The 14,139-nt window shown below is 39.1% G+C and overlaps 1 protein-coding gene across 10 annotated transcripts in view; it reads left to right on the top strand.

Annotated features, from left to right (window-relative positions):
* B3GALT1 (beta-1,3-galactosyltransferase 1) overlaps positions 1-14,139 on the top strand; it is a 201,703-nt gene that overhangs the window by 175,708 nt on the left and 11,856 nt on the right. Inside the window, exon 1 of one of the 10 annotated variants that reach the window (XM_061343408.1) lies at positions 8,974-9,092. The exons of the other annotated variants lie outside the window; for them this stretch is intronic. The gene's annotated coding sequence lies outside the window, so the exon portion shown is untranslated. Of the gene's footprint in view, positions 1-8,973; positions 9,093-14,139 lie in introns of those variants that run through there. 10 annotated transcript variants of the gene reach the window in all.

Raw genomic sequence — 14,139 nt, 5'->3', positions numbered from 1 at the left:
CAAAGGGGTTGTTTTGTTTTCTCTAAAGACTTTTCTTAGGGACATCTGATGCACTGGAGGAAGATTGCTGCACCCTGGAAATCCAATGTGTACAAGTCACTCCATTCCAGGGAGCATTTATTGTAGTGTGTTTTGCATTTATTTCTTGTGTAATGTCTGCTTTATTTACTGTATTTTAGTCTGTAAGAATTTTCTGATGACAACAGTACCAAGAAACAGCAGGTTGTTTGAAGGCAAGGAGAGGGATCTCTGGAAAAAATATTTCATCATATGATCTACTGCCAGGAGAATTTATAATTTAAATATAATCAGCATCTAGTTAATTTGCCTGCTGTTTTATACCAATGTAAAAGTCAAACGAATTACAGTTGTGTTAAATGGGTTTGTTTAAAACAGATTGGGTCAAAATATAGATATTGATACAGTGTAGTCCACCCAGAATATAACTCAAGTTTAATTTTATTACTATTTTTTCAATAAACTTTTAAAAGGAAGCATTCCCTAAGAAACAAATATTCACTTTATTTGACACAGAGATTTCCCCCATCCCCTCTACTTTTGTTCTCTTAAAAATGAATTAATAGATTAACAAAAGAAAACTAGTCAGTAGTTTTGCCATAATAAAGGAAGAACGGAATGAAAGATACAGCAAAGCATAAAAAGTGTAACAGTGAGGCTCTGGAAATCTCAGCATCTCGTTCAAACATGTACTAGTCACTAAAGCAAAGTTCAGGATCATTCCAATGGGAGTTGTGTCTGCATAAAGATAATGAGACCAGAAATTACTTTGAATAAGAAATAGCCTAACTTTCAGTTAATTACCTGATACCAGAGCTTTCAAAAGTAAAATGAGGCATTTCCTTTTGATGTTTTCAAAGAATTCTAACCCTAAAATGGTATCTATCAACTTAAGCAATATTTTGTTTACTTTACTTTGAAGCTTTGTTACCACAAAACCAAAGACATTATTGACTGAAGAATGAACTTGATTTCCCATTTTTAAACATAGATCTTTGAAAACTACATTCAAATTTCCAAGTTTTACTGATAGCCTTTTTGAAAAGTGGAGGAAAAAGGATTCCCAGAAAGGTAACTTTTCCAAGACAAATGTAAAATGAGTGATAACAAGACCTTAATTCTCATTTCAGTCACCCTAATATTCCTTGAATGCTGCCTGAGCAATACATAACAGCAAGGAGCTCATTAGTACCTTTACGTAGTTAGTGACTGGATAGCATAAAAAAAAAAAAAAAAAACAACACTCTGTATTCCTCAAATCAATTTGGAAAAATGCTAAAAGCAATTCTAAGCAATTGAACATATTACAAAAAAACACAGGAAAAGTATTTGCATTCACAGTTGCCCATAAAGAACAGGCTTTTCTGAGGACAGTAGAGGTTGAAAGAGACAACGTTCCCTGGTGATGTTATCTTCGGGGAAGCTGGAGAATGCTAGAAAGGTTGTGCAAACATACTGCCTAGTTCACAGCAGAAGTCAGCTTCAGCTTGTACTGTGTTCATGGTTCTTCAGACCTGGCATGCAAAAACCCCACTTGGAAAGCATGTGCGAGTATGTCCAAATAATGGCCTGGAACTGACACTCTTGTATTAGGCTTCAATGTGTATATATAGTTTTGAGAATTTACTCCACAATAGCTTAGCTACAGTATAGGCCTTCAGTATTTTTAGTATTTAGCACGGTTATTACTGAAAATAAGTAAGCAAAATAAAATAGCTTTCACAGGCTGTTTTTTTCTGATTTATTTTTCAAGCAGAGGGAAACAACTGATAATTCAGAGCTCACAAACTGCTCTCTACAACTGTGCTAGAAAAAAACTGAAAGGAGAACTTTTTGTATAAAAGAGAAGGGTGAGAAACCTGGACTGTACATAACATGTTCCAGCATCATCAATGTTAGATCACTGATGCAGGAGGTTTTCTGACAGACAGATAGCATTGCCATGAGCATGTGCATTAGGCAACTGCTGGGTATGTTTCTTTTGATAACTTCAGCAGCATCTTTATCTCAAATCTTAATTTTAAAATCTGGAGCTGTCATTTGCCAGAGGGGTGTTTAGGCTACCTCTAAAACCCTTGCACTTTCAATGCTAACCTGCTGGTGCTAAGAAGCATTTCCACTGAATGTTTTATTCAACAAGAGCTAAGAGATAGTTTTGTCAGATGTGCTTCCTGTCATCTTTTATTACACTAAATCTTTTGATATTTGAGAAGAAAAGCTGGGAATAAGGATGAAGGTCAGTGACACGGGAGGAATATAAAACTTTTCTTTTACTATTCCCATTTTCATATTTTCCATCAAAACCGCAAATTGCAAATGCCAGATGAGTTTCATTTTTATTTTAATTGCTTAACTGTATGATACTATAACAACTTAATGGCTACGAAGCATATTTGTCATGAGAAACAGGGATTGTAGTCTGACAATTCTAGATTACTGTTCTCTATGCAGGGAATTCAGTGCTAATTGTGCAGTTTATGTGATCTGGTATTTTCAAAGGAATGTCCTAATACATTAGAAGGCAAAAGCAAATATTTAAAGGATTGGAACTCAGATGAACATCTTATTTTTTGAGACTGCAGTAGTGAGCTGTGAATCTCAATTGAACAGACACACTTTCTCCAGCTATTCAGTATTTACATTTCTCATCATGGCAAGAAATAAAAAATAAGATCTATTTAATTATTTCACAGATTTTTAAATGCTTCATTTTTAAAATTGAAACAACCTTTTCATCTCAAAACGTGTTCAGATCTATAGTAATATGGCTTTTGGGGTTCCATTCATATCAAAATTCTGATCATTAATTTTCCCACCACTTTAAGCAGCATCCTCATTAAAGGAGGCGCAGATCTTTAGCTAAAGCCTGAAAATATGAAAGTTGCACTGATCAACAACTGTTGCAACTATCTAATGAGCTCTCATATTGGACTGTACATGTTTACTCTTACATATGTCAGCATCTCCACTACTGGCACCATCCATCCTAAAGAGTCATTTCATCAGAAACAGGCTACTTCTCTTCCCTCTTATCGTGGGTTCAGCTGTAGCAGTTATTTTTCTCCTTCTTAGTAGCTGGTGCAGTGCTGTTTTTTGGCTTGAGTCTGAGAACAGTGCTGACAACACTGAAGTTTTGGTGTTGCTAAGTAGCACTTACCCTGATCAAGGACTTTTCAGTCTCATGCACTGACAGTGAGGAGGGGCACAAGAAGCCGGGAGGAAGCAGAGACAGGACACCTGACCCAACTAGCCAAAGGGGTATTCCATACCACAGCACATCATGCCCAGTATATAAACTGGGGAAGTAATGCAGAAGGCCAGATCACTGCTCAGGTTGGGCTGGGTATCGGTTGGCATGTGGTGAGCAATTGTATTGTGCATCACTTGTGTTTAGTGGGGGTTTTTTTACCCTTCCCTTTTTAGCTTTATATACTCTCCCGTTGTTATTACTCTTATCATTATTATTAGTAGTGTTTTTGTATTATACTTTAGTTACTGGACTGCTATTAAGTCAACCCATGGGGTTTACATTCTTTCACTTCTCCTGCCGGGAGCAGAGGATGGGGGTTGGGAAGGGGAGGGTGAGCAAGCAGCTGTGTGGTTCTGAGTTACCGTCTGGGCTTAAACCATGACACCACTGCAGACTAGATGTAGTGGTTGACACATAGGAGCTGTATGTGCAGTGGCTGTTGCGGTTCAGTTGTCGTTTAGGAAAATCTGAGAGTTACTTTATCTTGACTGCTTTAGGCTCATTTCTGTGCGGTTTGTAAAGCGTAACAGGTAACAGAACACAAAATAGAGTGGACTTACATGCAAGAGTATCAGAAGTCCATCATCAGGATTTTAAAAAATGCGTTTGGCTTGTCTGCTTTGGTTTTATATTGTTATTTTTCTAATACAAAATAGAGACTCTAAAGGCCTTAATTATTTTTAAAATAATGGTACTTAAAATGCTTGAGAGCATGAAAACCTTGATTTGGATACAGCCCAGCTCCTTACTGCCATTTGTTGTTATATTTAGCTCCTACAGTTGCTAATAAAAGAATGCACCATCTTACTCCTAAAAAAAAAACATTACAAAAATGGTAAGCAGACATGCTGGACATGATGGACAAGGCTTAGGGTAGTGACAGGGTAGAGGTGATAATGAGAATTTTAAAAGTAACAACAGAAATGAATGCACAGTCTTTGTGATCTGAAAAGTGTGGGTCCTCTTTGAGTTAGCCACCGCTTCCTTTTTTTTACTAGATACGATACAGTACACAGGGAGTGTAAAATTCCCATCTGGTATTTAAAATTGCAGAAGCCTGACTGGCTCTTTAAATGTTATCATGTTAAAATTGGAAAAGCCAGATGTTACACTTACAAAGCCAATGTAAGTCTTCCTAAAATCCAAGAGCTGCCACTGCTAAATCTAATCTGTCAGCATTGAACAATTAACCAGTTAAGCAGCATAACTTTTAGCAGAGAAATGAAGCATTGTCTGATGTGAGATAAACAGGCATTGCCAAGGCCAACTATAGGCACAGGAGAGAGAAAACCAGGCATCAACAGGACTTTCAAATGACCTTGGTCAATTAGCCTTTCCTCGGAAGACATGATGGGTTTCTCATGCTTGGAGCCTATGGCCGTGCAGTTGCTGCTGATCAGACATTGCTATACACCCCTGGTAGGAAGCTGCAGATGTTCAGTGGTTAACTATCCTTCCATGAGACATCACAGGGGTCAGAGTAGAGCTGTTTCTTAGAACTGTATCTAACATACCAATCTACACTCTGTTCAAAACACTTGAGAAAAAAAAAAAAAAAAAAAACAAATATCGTAACAGGCCTGAAAACATACTAGAAACATACTGTGGAGTAATTTCAGAACTATTTAATACTATTTTGGGTGCTCTTCAATAAAAGACTAAGCAACAAAAAGCTTACAAACAACACAAGACCCATCCCAGTGAAGAAGAAACAAGGGTGGCAGCAACAAGAAGCAGCTTGAGACTCATTTATAAATTTAAATGTCAAAACTGTAACTGGAAACTATATCCATATGTGCACGTGATCTTGGAGCAGAGAGAATTATGAGCAGCAGAAAGGAAGAATCTCTCCTCAAGTAACCTGTGACAACACTGGTTGTGTAAATGCCATAGTCTGTAAGGAGCCACTCTAAAGAGCCACAGTCTTGCCAAACCCACTTTTCTCAGCCACTGAAAAGCACTGCACTCCAAGCTGCTTGCAAGTTGTGGGTCCTTCTAGCTATAGATAGCTGGGCTAGGTTTGCTCTGGGAGTCTTGTCTTCTGCACTGGGATACAAACAACTGCATTGTTCAGGCAAACCCTCAGGCAAAATCTTTCCTAGAACATTCAGTACAAGATACATCTGTTCAAGGCAAAAGAAGATAACTCCAGATAACATTATCAGGCATCCACTGTAAATCAAAGAACTCCTCCCAGATGTCATGCCTATAATTAAATGCTCCATTTAGATAGAAGGCAGAGCAGCAAAATGAGCTGCATGTTCAGTTTTAGCTGGCTTACAGTACTTCTGCAATCACCTTGTTCTTGCTCATCAAGTCTTTAAATTGCTTAATATCCAGTGGACATCAAGAAAAAGTTTCCATCAAGCAGGAGAGCAGAAAATATGTTATTAGGCTGCATACAATCACAATTAATATAAACACGTCCTGAGCAACTCTTCTACCACTCATTGCCCTTGAAAGCTCAGGATTGTCTCAGACCACGAAAAAACACTGAGAAAGTTTAACCTGCATGTATATATGCCTTACCACTTCTAAAAGTGAGACACAGAACTGGAATATTTTATATTTTGAAGCATACCAAAATATAATGCTATCTGTGTTCACATTCATGCTACCCTGAACATGTAGTAGTTGAAATCCTTGTTGACTTCTTAAATGTTAGAACAATTATTGCACTACAGCTGCTTCAGTTATTATTTAAATACCTTATCCACTATTGAGATCAGGCACATTTCCATTCATAGGGAGCTTTAAACATGCCAATCCATACCAGTTTTACATGACCAGTTGGGAAGTAATGGACAAGTTACAGTAACAAAAACAGGGAGGAAAGAACTTGGCATGCTGCATTCAGCTTTGGGCCCCCAACACAAGAAGGATGTGGCCCAGGAAAGGGCCACAAAGATCATCAGAGGGCTGGAGCACCTCTCCAGGTGAAGACAGGCTGAGAGAGTTGGCTTGTTCAGCCTTGAGAAGAGAAAGCTCTGGGGAGACTTTATTGCAGCCTTTACATACTTTAGGGGGGCGTAGAAGAAAGAGAAGGACTTTTTACAAGAGTATGTAATGATAGGACAAAGGGGAATGGCTTCAAGTTGGAAGAGGGTAGATTTAGATAAAAGGAAGTTCTTCATTAAAGGGTGGTGAGACATTGGGAACAGGTTGCCCAGAAAAGTTGTGGATGCCTGTCCTTGGAAGTGTTCAAGGCCGGTTGGATGGGGCCTTGAACAACCTGCTGTAGTAGAAGCTGTCCCTGCCCATGGCTGGGAGTTGGAACTGGATGAACTCTAAGGTCCCTTCCAACCCAAACCGTTCTATGATTCTATGAATTGCAATGACACACCTGAAGCAAATAGCACCATTTATGTTGTTCTCCAATATTTTTAGTCAGACAGACAGACATGTTCTGTAAAGCAGCGCAAGCTGAAGTGGTCTATTACACAGCAGGTAAAAGGCATAGTTTATTCTAGAATAAGAACTGTTCAAGTCCAATTAGAAAAGTTATAGTACTGGAGATAATGATAGAAAGAAACTGTTTTCTGTAAACACTTTGGTTAAGTCTGTAGAAGCATCTGATCACACAGCAGCAGTTTTAAATAGAAACTTGCATGATTCTTGTCTTCTCCAGAATAGTTTTGATGAAAATCTTTTCGTCTGTGTGAATTGAGCTCGAAATTAGTGTTAGACTAACACTATGCATGCAAATCATTCTGAAATCTTCACTAGATCTGTAATATCTGTAAATTACTTTAGCTCTATCCTTTACAATCATAATTTCAGAGAAAGTACCAAATACCTAAAAGCAACTGTCAGATGCACTATATCAAACTATTCTGTTTACGGGGAGTTAAAAGTAGATTTTACAGTGGTTTACAATTTTGCCAGCTGAAAATACTGAAAAACAGGGACCTGTGTGGTACCTCTCTAGTTTGCTAATAGCTACAAAAGCCAGTATGAGCTTTCTGTGGACACTCCTGGATTGTTGGTGGAAAATTACAAAACTAGGTTCCTAGGCCTTAACGCAGATCTGCAAGGATGTCAACATGCGACGTAAAACTGCTAGGCACTGGCTGTAAAGCACAGCTCCCCGCGCAAGGGTTTTGTGCTCGCCACCACTGCTGGGAGGTGCTCTCAAGCCAGCCTCTAAAGCATGCCAGGTCTCCAGCTTCCATCTTTTCCAGGCTAAATGAGTATTGGGTGGGTGAGAATACCATATGCAAAGTATTGTTTTAGCACTGAAAAAATCCTTTACTGTAGTGTTGTAGCACCAGGATTCACCACTGCTTTCATAAAGGAGTTATCCTGCTTTGTAGCTTATCGGATGAGAGGAGATAAGCGAGCACTGCAAACAGGAACAAGATAGTGCCAAGCATTCACAGCTGCTATTAAGTTAAATTGTATTAACAGTGCTGAATTTTGTATAAAACTTGCAACAAAGGGATAGTAGCTGTACTAATCAGGAGTATTTTTCCTAGGTAGGAAGAAAAGATTAAAATAACACTCTACAGCAAGCTGTTACAGTCTTGTGGTCCTGGCAGAGTTGTATTAAAACAAAAAGTCATAGTCCTTAAAAAATATTGCTTTCATTCTTTGGCATTTAATCTAAAATGTCAGTAGTAAAGCTATAGCAAAATGAGTTTAATAGACTATGCAGGCACTAAAGATCAACTGCCAAATGGAGAAGAAAGGCAGAACTGAAATGCCCTGCTATATTCTTTTTCTGCATGTATCAGGTAAAGTTACAGCTAAACAAGGTCTAATAATACTGCAAAAGTAACTTCGCTTTTCTCAGCAGGCTTTCAGAGACTTAAAGGAGATGAGCCAGCAGAGATGATTTAATTGTTTTGCTACCTATTTTTCAGACTGTTTTCTTATGAGGACTGTAAAACACATAACCTATCCTACAGAAGATTGCCCATTCTCTCTGCAGGGCCGTTTTTAAACAGCAGATGCCTAGAGGCACTGTTATTTCATAGGAACCTAATTTGTGGATAGCATTCGAGGCTACAGATGTCAGCTGTATAAAGACAACTCTTTACAGCCTCTCTCTCTCTCCAGAACTTGAGATGTTGGAGCATGCTGAAATTTAAGACCCTCTTTGGTGTCTCTAGAGGTGTACACAGAGAGAGGTAGGTGCCTTAGAATACATAATCTTGTGCTGAAATCTCTAGCTTTGTGATACAAAGCAAACTTTTTTGTCTTCCATTTTATCTTCAGGTGTTGCTGACAAATGACCTACCCCTCAATTCCATCTATCTACTTTAAGAAACTTGCAGTTCTGTTCTTGTCACTGCTGGTTTCATCATTCCTCAAATTAAAAGATGATATGCCTAAACTTTTAGTTACTTGACCAAGGCAACTCAGAAACCATTTTTCATGTCCGATACAGTCTGATAGCTTTTCTTCCGTAGAGCCATATATATCTATAATTTACAGTTTCCTGCCAGTCAGTATAATAATCTGGTATTGCTTGAGGCAGGAAATCCTTTTGGTGGTCCTAATAGAGTGTATAGGCTACCTAAAGAATGTTTGTAGATTTTAGCTGTTGTCATATCACTAAGACGCTGAAAATCTCATCTACACTCCTTCCAGACAGCCTAAGTTAGCAACTCTACTCTTATCTAGGTTGTCAGATCACTCTTGAAAACAGTTGTTTTTTGGAGGTTTTTTGCTGTGTTTTATAGCTCATGGCAAAACAATCTTCTTACATGTGTTTTTTATGCAGGCTGTCACTCTGAAGTACGTAAAAAATATTATGTAAGACTGAATATCCTGCTCTCTTCTGCTACATGGCAAAGATTATTTGTAGTAGTTTATTAAAAAGGTAGTGTATCAACATATTAAGATTATTTTTGTTATCATAAATGTCAGCGCACTAGTTTTAAGTCATCACCACTTTGACTATTTGGGATTGCTGTAAGATTGAATGAACACAGTCCCTGTAACAAAAAGTGTTTATCACAAATAAAGAAGTTAAAGCTGACAGATGAGATGATTGACTTTCACCAAGTGGTTTTGTCTCTAAAACTCTCTATAGAATACAGTGACTAAACTGTGTGCGCATGCCATTTTCAGGGGTAGTTTTCTTCCTAGATGTGTTTAATCACTCTCAAACACCCAAGAGCCAGAAGGTGGATCATTCTGCCATCTTACGAAAGTGCAATTCATATCAGGTTTATTTTGAAGATGAGTGTCAACAGGAAGAAGACTCAAATATCAGTCTGGTGAAAAACTACACACTCTTTAGCTGGAAAACTGTTCTTATTTTTATCTCTATTCATAACTTCATTTAGATGTAAGACGTTATTTTTTTAAAGTTTCCTGGGAAATCCCAAACTCAAAGTGTGTTTCAAAAGCTAATGGATGACTTAATCACAACCATGGAAGAAAATCAGTTGTGACAGCAAATACTTCTCAGTTTTACTTTAGATGTAATATAGAGAAAAATCACAGGCAAACCCAAAGCATTATTATTTTTAGCTGACCTGAGGGATTCAGCAACTTAGGTTTGAGGTACAGAAGAAAAGATGAGCTGCATATTGTCTCTTTCCATCCTAACGGTAGACCACTTTAACCAACATTTGCAGTGAAAACATAACAAATTCATCACTCTCAAAACATTTGGATGAAACCTGTTAATAGGATTGGCCTGATGACAGAGGTCTGACCCTACACGCAAGAAGTGTAGGAACCTGATGAGTAAGTGATTGATATGCTACCTTCAAAACTGCAGCTTGGGATTGCACTTTGCCACAATATTATACAACCCCTGGCAAGCAATGAGCAGTCTAACTCTCGTTACACCATCTGGAGAAAAAAACAACAGCAAAAAAAACCCTGACACATAGTCTGTTTTGGCAAAGGCATGTGTGGGAGAATAGCCTACCTAAGCCAAGAGCTGTCTTCAGATTCTAAAAAGAATCTGGCTGATTCAGAAGCTTGTGACAGCCCCTTACTATGTTTTCATTTTACATCAAAATCAGAAAATCACATCAATCTTTCAAATAGCAGCACATTCTCAAACACTATACTGTTCATGCCCTTTAAAGCTGCCATATACATGAACAAGTTTCCTGTTAAAATCCAATTAGGTTTCCAGTTTAAGTTCAAAGTGATCTCAGGAGAGTCAAAGGTTACAAAGAATCATTGGGTACTGTGAAAACAAATTTAAAAAAATGGACAAAAGGGAGAGCAATTTTTTCAATACTCAAAAAGTGCTTGAACTGATTTCCAAAACATTTCAGTCATCACTGAAATTTAAAACTAAATATTTAATAGGCAGGCAAAGGCTTTTTGGTTTATTACTTGTTTGCAACTGATAGAAGAGGAAGAAAGGAGCTATTTGCTTGGTCTCATTCTTGTATAAGGAAACCCTGGGGCTACTGATACATTCCCTGGAGAAACAAGGGGAACCCTCAGCTTTCTGATGATCTGGTGACATTTGGGTGACATGGTTTAGTGTGAGGTGTCCCTGTGCATGGCAGGGGGGTTGGAACTAGATGATCTTAAGGTCCTTTCCAACCCTGACGATTCTAGAATTCTATCTAAGGCAGGAGTGTGACCATGAAAACTGGTCTGCCCCATCTTGGCCCATCCTCTGGCTTTGGGCTCATCATACCCCTTAGCTGTGCTGATCCAGGCTTTTCCACAACCATGAGGCAAATCAGATTTAGGAACTGATCTGACTTAAAGTATTAACAAATGCATGGATATTTTTATGGCAGTGGCAGCTTACACACACATGTTATATCTCTAATTTCCCAGGTACAGATGCAAAGCAATGTTTCCTATCTTGATCTCCTGTAGTATTTCTCAGCTCCTGAAGACCATCTTCAAAGACAAGGCACAAAGAGCTGAGGGGCAAAGCATCCTCCTTTCTCTTCCTTTTGCTCCCATGGCCTGCAGGCAGGGACTGTTAAATCCCTCTCAGCCACTAAGGGGTTTCTCACTGCTGGGAGGACCATGTCCCAGGTGGAGGTGAAGTGCTGCCTCCTGGCAACCTGGGCTGACCTGAGGACACTCAGCCTTGGCCCTGCCATGTGCCCAGCACCACCCTCCACCACTCCCTCATCTTCTGCAGGAGGAATGGCTAACAAGGGGTTGAGAGGGAGAAAAGATGACCAGGAATAAAGCTTAGGAAAAATAAGAAAATAATTTGACATAAATCATCCCCAAAACTTGCTATTTAGAGTTAAATTGATCCAGCCAGTGGACAGGGGGAGTAATTGAAATGGAGCTCTTTTACCCGGTTTGTACGTATTTTTCACAGAATGAATTAATGCCTCACTGAAAAGGTGATTTGCAATTGGCATTTCAGGCAGCCTTACTGCCTGGCTCTGCAATGGGAATTATTCCCATTGTTGTTCACACAAAGGGAAAATAAACTCAACCACTTTGCTTTCTTTTCCTTGAAATATGTGTCTAAGATCACAGCTTGGAAAGGAAAACAAATGGCAGATGGCAACATCTTCGCAAAGTACATGCACTCTGAGCTATACAAATTAATTTGTTCAAAGAAAAAGAGAAGGAGAGAGCTTTTCTTGGAGTAAGACATAAAACGCTAAAGTTCTCTTTAAAAGTACTGCGGCAGTTCCTAGTTATGTTACATATATACACAGCCAAATGAAATGATCAAGAAATTCTTTACAAGTCTTGCTCTGGGGCATTACTCTTCATTGCATCATTACCAAGAAAGGCTTTTAGAGAATAATTTGAAATGTGCATTTAGATTGTTTGTCTTCCCCTCGCCACACAGTATGGGGAGTCTTCACTCTGGGCACCCCAAGCAGGATTGCCTGTTATCTTTTGTGTAGCGGGCAGAGTTTAGCCAGACACCCCCTGCCTCTACAGCAGCTCTTCCCTGCTTTGCGTGAGAGTGCCAGGAAATCAATTATTTTCTCACAAGCAGCAGGAAAAAGCATTACTCATGTTTGCATCAACTTTCATGTTTCCTGGCTTTTTCCATTTGAGGAGAGTGAGTCAGAGCACACCTTGTTCCTCGCTAGATGGAATGTGCCAGAGGAGACACTGCTGTGTCATCTTATGGACTCCACATCAAGTGTTCAGTCACACAGCAAAGCAGTTCCTCCCATGGCCCATGCAATCCCACAACAGTTGGCCTGACAGCTGCTTTACAGTGTTTCTTACCATTTTTGCTTTGTCCTGCCTTTGATATCAGAATAGCTGGGAAATAAATGGAACCACAGATTGCAGGGTGATTTCAAACTCTCTTTCATTCAAGAGATCTCTCAGATTAAAATAGTGCTGAAAGCAGACCACTGAAAGCAAGATAAGGTTTAGGATGTTGAGGGAGACCTGCACAGAGCTTAAACATGCACAGGAGGTTCCCTGTTGTTTCCAGCCATGCTATGAGCCAAACACCTTCTCCAGAGAAGGTCTGAGTTCATGTTACTTATATAGTACTCTCCTCTGATTCTACTCAAAGAGTAAGCACCTCCAAAGTTTGGAAAGTTATCAAAAGGGGGGTTTGATCTTATGTAAGAAGAAAAAGAATCTCCCAGAAGAATGTCTCTCTGTGAAACCATTCTGTTTAATTCTTACAACCCTGAGGTATGTATCAAGATTTGGACCCTTAACTTGCTTGGCAGATTTTATTACTGTATTACCTCCCTCCTTGGGATATATAGCTGCTCACTGAACTTGTGCTTATAAAATTCTTGAAGGTCCACAAACGGAAAGCTAAGAGAAGCAATCTATATTTTTACACTGTATATTCATGTACCCTTTTTCTCCTTAAGGGTTGGCCTTGAATACATGGATAACTAAGGTATGATTGTATGATTCCCCTTGGGCACAGTGACAGAACATATTTACTGTTTATTGCTTCACAAAGTTGGTTTCTATCAGTAGTGCATTATATTCTTATCCAAGCAGGAGCCGACACATCCCAAAGAAAAGTGAGTGATAAAAAGAGAATTTTATCTGTTGAGCTGCATCAGAATCAAGGCAGACAGCCACCCTCAGTGTCAATGATGCTAATGGGACAGTGCACCAAAGCAGAGCTAAGAAAGCAGTGATTATTCAACACTGCGTGCAAGTCGCTGCATAATCTGGAGTGGCACTATAATCACATGCTTTAGCCATGCCACAGTGGAGGCTCAGTAAAAAGTCAAGCTAGGATGAGGAGAAAGACTGCTTTCCCTGGTTTTCAACTTGGAGTATGCTTCAGGCCATCCTTGACATACCACTACTTTGCCTATGTTTTGGGACATCCTTCAATACAGAGAATGAGTCTACATTTACACCTACATCAACCCACTAGGAAAAAAACAATTACAGGTGGAGAAGCCAACTGGAGAGTTTCCAATTATTCTGAGAAGTTGCAATTGCAATGGTTACGCTTCCCTAGTCACAACAGAAAAAAAAGAGAAAACAAAATGTGCTGGTAGCATAACGAGCTCACAGAAATGGGCACTGTCATGTTTAGGTAAAGACAAACACACATGTCTGCACATTAGGGAGAAGCTTGCTTAGCTCTTTTCCTAGTTACCAGTCACTGCAAATACCATTAATTAGGAAGGTTCGCAGGCAAAAGATGTAAGAAATCAGTTAGTATTCCTGACTGCTCACACAGTTCTTCAGGATTTGAAATTTATGCTCCCTAGAGAAAACTTTGAAAGCACGCATGAAGGACATCTCTAATGACGTAGTCAGTTGAAGCAGGAATTCAAATTTATTCTTTACCAGAAGGCAGTTCATCCTGCAGCTTTATTAGATACCCAAGATTATCAGCCATACTCTGCCCAGCTGGGAGATAAGAGTTATTAACCAAAAAACTTCACCCAAACTGTTCATCAATACTGGTTTGTGAGAAAACTCCCTCAATTTTTGCCTACAACAACTCTCAGAGG

The sequence above is a fragment of the Neopsephotus bourkii genome, unplaced genomic scaffold (genome assembly GCF_033783945.1).
Source record: "Neopsephotus bourkii isolate Nb327-2 ecotype Australia unplaced genomic scaffold, CSIRO-AGI_Nbou_v1 NB_196, whole genome shotgun sequence".
NCBI lineage: Eukaryota > Metazoa > Chordata > Aves > Psittaciformes > Psittacidae > Neopsephotus > Neopsephotus bourkii.
This window is presented reverse-complemented; position numbering and strand designations above follow the sequence as displayed.